The sequence below is a fragment of the Salmo salar genome, chromosome ssa04, assembly GCF_905237065.1.
Source record: "Salmo salar chromosome ssa04, Ssal_v3.1, whole genome shotgun sequence".
Classification (NCBI taxonomy): Eukaryota; Metazoa; Chordata; class Actinopteri; order Salmoniformes; family Salmonidae; genus Salmo; species Salmo salar.
The window spans coordinates 61,349,551-61,356,859 of NC_059445.1; the positions used below are offsets into that span (position 1 = coordinate 61,349,551).

General features: G+C 40.8%; 1 pseudogene; it reads left to right on the plus strand.

Annotated features, from left to right (window-relative positions):
- LOC106603415 (biotin--protein ligase-like) overlaps window positions 1–1,654 on the plus strand; it is a 39,679-nt pseudogene extending 38,025 nt beyond the window's left edge.
- Window positions 1,655–7,309: the final 5,655 nt, after the last annotated feature.

A 7,309-nucleotide genomic window follows, 5' to 3' on the forward strand; every position in this document is an offset into this window, starting at 1 on the left:
TCTGCATGCTATCTGTAAAATCTGCAGCTGCTGATCATGATATTAATTGTCATTCTAGAGGAAATTAATCCCACATCTCGCCACAGTCACAACAATAAATATCTCCTAATCTCCAGACGTAACGTAACATGTCCACATGTAAACATGGGGTTGTGTTTACACTACATTGACCTTGATGTGCCCTCTGCCCTGTCTCAGTGGGACCCAGGTGTGTCTGTGGAGCGAGGATGGCCCCCATGCCGACGTGGTGGGCCTCGACGACAAAGGCTTCCTGTAGGTGCGCTCTGAGGAGCAGGGTTTGGTCTCCGTGCAGCCTAATGGCAACTCCTTCGACATGCTGAGGAACCTGGTGGCCACCAAGCAATGCTAGGACCCTGTAAGGACCCCTATGGAGTATGCCCACCTGGTTGCCTGAAGGGCATTTTAGCCAGTGGCATCATGAAAGAAGATTAGCCAGCTCCTTCGTAGCTTGAGTCGGAGATACACTAACTAATCTGCTAGGTAAAATTACTACTTACATGTTTTTATTGTTTTTTACTTGATAGAAAGAGTAAATTACTTAATCAATGATTTATCTGCAAGTAAAAATACTAATTTTCTCTTATTTTACTTGATAGATTGGCTGAAGCTTATTTGGAGCCTAAAGCAACTGAATCCTTTTTTTATACCATCCCATAGTATTTAGGAAGCTTTATTTAAGTCAATCTGAAGTTGGCCTGTTTAGTGTAGTATGGTGGTAGTAGAATTACTTGAGTAGTTCATATTACACTATCAAATTATAGTTGGCAGTTACAGGATTTCTAAAATACAGTCGTTTATGAAGAATACAAAATTTGTTATTCACAAAATTCACTTATATTATGCTATACAATAGCATGATTTAAGTATTATTTAACAGTTATCTTGTTCAAAGGTTGTAAAATCAAATTATCAACACTGATTATTTCCTTTAATAATGTAGTATTCCATGTAATATCTTTAGTTACAACACTCAAAAACGATTGAGAAGGTGCTAGCTGTCGACAACAGTATTTCTTTCCAGAGGTGTTGACGTGAGGGCTATTAACATGTTAAAACACGTCTTTAACGTGTCGCTTGGAAATGTACCAAATCTGATTTGCATAAAGACGTTATGATGCTATTGACATGGGAGGTCACACTTAGATGCAAATGCATTCACTAAGTGCAAACACATTGTGATAGACTGCCCGAAGGCTGACTCCTATCCCAACTGCTGGACTGTTAAGCATTGGTTTCTACTGAGCTACAGGCTAAATGAAGTCTGTTGCACTGAGTCATGTATTAACTTGTGTTATCATAGAACTTCATCAATTTGAGAACTATAAGTTCATATTTACTTTAAGCCTTACGTTTGATGTTTTGGAGGGTAGATAGAGTTTTTTTTTTACTCTTTAGGACAGGCTTCCTTTAAGTTTCAGACTATAATTGATACTCAATGTCTGACAAGATACATATTTGTAAGATAAAGAGGTGATCTGTACATTTGATAACACACACAATTGATGTAAAACATCAGCACTCTATAACTATGTAATTATGTGATAAAGGAATACTGGTTGCACTTAAAAGTTATTTGGTTACCTTTGAAGTGTCAATGATATAACTTGTCATTCCAATAAGAGCTACAGTATTATTCAAACACTATACTGAAATAAATTGATATACTGGACTTAGACTGGGATTTATCATTTTTCTGACTCTGACTTCTAATACAGTCTAGATTATGATACCTTGGGTATGGGTATGAGGGTATGAGGGTGTAGACACATTAATGAATACCCCTAGAGCGGAATTGGCTTTCAAGGCCGCTTCAAAATAATGCTGTTTGCAACAACGCAGTCTCCCATCTTAAGGCCTGTCGTTGGACAACAAAAAGTGGCCTCTCAAACGAAAGGAAGGAGGGTTCCTATTGCTCTCTTTGCTCTCCCTTTCCCTTCTCCATGCCCCTTGAGCTGTACTAAAGAGAAAAACACTGTTGATTGAGTCCAGCTTTGCCCAGCAGTGGCTGTGGAGTGGGAGAGGGAGGGGGAAGCAGATTCCCTCCGCCTCCCGGTGGGGGAGTGATGAGGTGTGTGAGAGCCTTTGGTGCAGGTGGCCAGTAGGGATAGGGAATGGTTCGGGGGGGGGGGTCTCTCTTCAACTGTATTGGGCTTATTCCAATGGTCCTAAATGACACTTCATTTGTCTTCAGCACCTCAGGCCTTGGGCTCATCTCTGCTAGATTAGGTGAAAATATGCATGCAACCTCCACAAACTGGACACAGCCCTCACCTCGTTACAAGCTCATTCCCCCTTCTCAAGTTTTAGGAAATAAACCCAATATGGTTTCATCAAAGATTATGTAGGCTAACAGAGTGTGTATTCAATAGCAACATTGAGGTATTGACAGTGCCTGGTTGTATGAATACTGTGTTACTTATTGAGGAATCAACGTAGCCCTCTGAATGCTGATGAAAACAACTGGATTCCAATGTAGCGATTTTGATCAATGGAGATTTAGGTCTTAGCTGCACTGTGCTGATGTAGCTGATGACGTGTGCATGCATGTACACTGTAGTATCCACTATAAAGACATTCCTGAGTTTCTCAAGTCTAAAGTTCATTAAGTAAATAGCTTACCTCTGGATCCATAAATAGCGCCTCCTCAATATCCTATTAAACAATTTCAGTGGCAGGTCTCAAGGGTCAAAATTGATATATCCTGTTTAATATTGGCTGCATAATATCACATCTCAATCCAGCCTCCCCAGGGACACAGCAGAGCCCTTTAGCTCACCTTCAAATATCAGAGCTTTTCTTCAAGAAAAACGACACTCCGTTTTAAAGGGTAATAAGATAGGAATCCTTGGTGTCTTTTTACGCTAATTCTGTATTCTGTAAGTTATAGAAAAACAGAACGAAGGATGGAATGAAGGATTTTCTGCTGAAGTTTTTAATACAAGCGTTCTGCCATGTGTACTGGTTAGATACGGAATGGTTGACTGACTAATCATATCCCATCGTGATTAAACCTGAACAAAGACTAGCAGTGAAAAAAAGCATATAAAGTGGACATACTGAATGTACATACACTGAAGGGGAAAACTAGTGAAAGGTGTATTGTCGTATTTCAATATTTGAATCTCTCTTTGAAACAGGCAAATACCCAGTGGTTACTTGTAATGTTGTTTTTTGTGTGTTACTTTTTCTCATCTTTTTCCATGAGCACAAATTACACAATGGTTATTTTAGGTTGCTTTAGAAATAGCTGGGAGCATAATTGACAGACACTGATTTTGCAAAACATTAGGAACACCTGCTCTTTGAATGACATAGACTGACCAGGTGAAAGCTATGATCCCTTATTGATGTCACTTGTTAAATCCACTTCAAATCAGTGTAGATGAAGGGGAGGAGACAGGTTAAACAAGGATTTTTAAGCCTATATACAATTGAGACATGGATTGTGTATGTGTGCCATTCAGAAGGTGAATGGGCAAGACAAAAGATTGAAGTGCCTTTGAACAAGGTATGGTAGTAGGTGCCAGGCACACCAGTTTGAGTGTGTCAAGAACTGCAACGCTGCTGGGTTTTTCACGTACAACAGTTTCCCTCCCGTGTGTATCAAGAATGGTCCAACATCCAAAGGACATCCAGCAAACTTGAGTCAACATGAGCATCCCTGTGGAACACTTGACAGCTTGTAGAGTCCATGCCCCAACTGTTACAGGTTTAGTTTTTTCCATTTATGTTTTGAGGTTGGACTTTAGTATGTATAGCTCGTTAGCACGTAGGGCGCATCGATTGGTGTCACCTCGAGAGCTAGTATGTATTGCACCTGTGCTGGTTGCCATCTCGTTAATGGGAAGGTGCTTCACCTGTGCTGGCCCAGGTGCTATTTAAGAGTGGCTGGCCCAGTGCTCCAGTTGTGTTGATAGATGCGAAGGGTTAACACCTTTAGTTGGCTTTCCCTATTTGGATTTCTAGAAAAACAATCCTTTATCTGATTTAGTTTTGCTCCACCTTTTTGGTTTGCTTCCCGTCTTTAAGTTTGGTGTGGATTTTTATTTTGTTTCCCTCTTCTTGGGTGAACTTAGTGGGCGCTCATGGTGGGTGTCTTTTAGGTTCCAGCTGTTGTTGTAAGTCTACTTTTAGTGGACACCCCCATGAGTGTCTTTCAGAACCCCTCCTAAAACCCCACCTGTTTCATTCTGGTTGTTGGTCAGTGACTCTGTTAGTTCCCCCTTCTGTTTGAGTGACAATATTTGGGTTTTCTTGCTGGGAAATGTAACACAATGAATTGAGGCTGTTCTGAGGGCAAAGGGTGGTGCAACTCAATAGGTGTTCCTAATGTTTTGTATGCTCAGTGTACATAACACTAATATGAGAATAATATTTTTGTTGTATGTAAGTGCCGATTATTATTCCGTTTTTCAAGGCTTCTGCTGATGTGTGTTTGAATGTCATCAGACTGTGTAGATGTGGACCTCTGGCTGTGGCTTGTCCAAATAGCTCCCTGACTGTGTCCTAAGCAAAGTTCCCTCTAAGCTGCACGCAGTAGCCCGAGAGCGCCGCGCAGCTCCCCTGGGACTGCCATGCAAAATAAATATCAGCTCACAGAGAAGAACAAGATGGAACTTCATGGCGCAGTGTTCACCAACCAGTCCATTGCAATCAACTGGTCAATCTCCAAGGCATTCCTAGTTGATCGCCAAACATTTCTGTAAAAACCCAACGACAAAAAAACCTTGTGTTACAATTTTTCTTATTTCTCTTGGCTGTTGGCAGTAGGTGCACCTGATTCAGCTTCCCTGCGCGCCGGATAGGTGAACTGTTGCCATTTTGGACCATTTCATGTGTCTAAAGGTACAAACTCTGCCCTGCTGGCCGGCCCAGAGAGCAAATCAAGTGTACTGTAGGCCTGCCGCTTGCCAATCGGGTGGCTCAGTTTATCGTGTCTGCAGTAACGTAGCAGGCATAAAATAAAGCTACAGCAAAGTTGATAATGTGAGATTTCTAAATGTTTAAAATGACTATGGAGAGACTGTCAAAAAATACAGCAAAGAGCTGCTGTTTTTATGATTGAGTTCATGTTTAAATTCTTACTCAGCACTGTCAACACTTTGTGTTCAACACTTTTATAAGCCATAAAATGTGCATTCTTCCTATTTCCACTCAGTGCTACAACAAGCACTGCAGTAGTAATGAATGATTAGGAAAGTGTATCTATAGGCTTGCGTTGTTGTTTTTATTATTTATTTGGTCAGTGTCAGTGGAGGAAAGGGAGAGCGGAGGGATGTTGAGAGGCGGACCCTCAGTCTGCTGCTCTCTCCTTCTGCTGAGACAGACCATCAGATGTAGGCACCATCATACCAGTAAAAATAATACAGTCAACGAATCTATTACCGGTGTGATCATATAACCTACCTCAAGTTGTGAAATATAACTTTAAAAAATGTCCCTAACAACAATGCATTGGCAGGGCAATTCAAGCAAAGTCAGTATCTGGTGATGATATATTGGACCTATGGCTTACCGCACAAACCTCATTGCTACATTACTGTTTTTAATTGGTTAACGTTGCATAGGCTTAAGTTTAAATCATTAAAAAAAAAATCTGAGTGGTAGATCTCGGCTTGCATTTGACTCAAAGTGATCTTGACTCAAAGGTTGGTGACCACTGTTCTTTCCCTGTTAACACTATCAACGTGTCCCTTTACTGTGACAATTGTGATCGAATCAATGCAATGTTAGCCACTTTCAATGCACCATACTGAAACAAAATGAACTATGCAAGATATTTTGTTGTAGGTATAAAGCATCGGCGTATGATTTTATTGCATTGACACGTACAACTCAGCCCGTACTCCACACAGACCGGTGTGGCATAAACAATCAGAGCTGCAGTAGGCCTATATGCAAATAGACCATTGCCGTATATGGATCTGTGCCATTTACTTTGAACTGGACTGTGTTTACAGCATGAGCAGTCGTGAGTAGTAATGGGCTTGTTTTGAGATCAAAGCGAGTGTTGTATGTAGCCACGTGTGCACATTTTGTTCATATCCTTTGCTAGTTAGTGAGTTATTAGCCCTGTTATAGATCATTTTAGTCAGCAACAGGGGAGTGATTGCTTCCTACAAGAGCACGAAACGTGTACATTTCTGAAAAGGGAGTCAGGTAAATATTTTTTTTTTGTCTTAATGGAGCAGTGTTGTATTTTTAGTATTGTAGCCAATAGACAAAGGGTAGCATCATTTTGTCTGACTCTGTGTAATAATGGTATGGGAATAATAATGCATTTTATTTTGTGAAGTGGTTTCTTGCATCAAACAACACAACAGTCACCTCCTTGTATGAAGGACAAATGGATAAACAGGTTAATTGTCACACTCGGACCTAGGAGAGCTGTGTTTTCTCTGTTTAGCTAGGCCAGGGTGTGATAGGTGGGTGGGCATTCTATGTTTGGTTTTCTATGTTTTGGCCGGGTATGGTTTCCAATCAGAGGCAGGTGTCTATCATTGTCTCTGATTGGAAGCCATACTTAGGCAGCCTGTTTTCCTTTGTGTTTTGTGGGTAGTTGTTTTCCGTTTAGTTTTAAGTACCTGACGGAACTGTCTGCTGTCATTTTTTGTTTAATTTGTAAAGTGTTCATTTCTTTCATTAAACTCAAGATGAACATATTCCACGCTGCACCTTGGTCTACTCACTTTGACGCCTGTGACATTAATGTCAAGCCCTGCATGTTTTTTTTTTTTCAAAAGTCTCATGGAATGTAGGCATAAATTGATCACCCTGAAGAAGGCACAGTGATACCGAAACGTTGGTGGTTTACCCAATAAATGACGGGGAGTTTATAAATAGAGTGTGCGACTCTTTGTTTTTATAGCATTCAATGAACACCACACATTGGCCTACTACTGTAGGCTAAATGATGTTAAAATGTTATGAGATGGATTTTCTCCATTGTTTTTGATGGTAGGCCACTCTGGTAGCCCTACATTATGATCAAATAGCCACAGTAGCCTACTTGGCCACTGTTAAAACTGGATGTTAAAGTGGGTACAGCCTTAGTGTCCACAGTAAATGTGCGCCGGAAATTGCACAGAATTTTCAGAACGTTCAAGTTTTGTGCTCAGTAGACCTGAAATTTGCTCAACGCTGTAAAACATTTGAGGGAGCAGTGGTCCTAAGGGAAATTTGGAGGGGTGTATGGATACAGAAGACCACAGTGGATAGACAGTTTCTTGTAGTCATTGGGAGAACACACGCCCACATACACAGACATTTGGAGGGCCCATTTGACCAG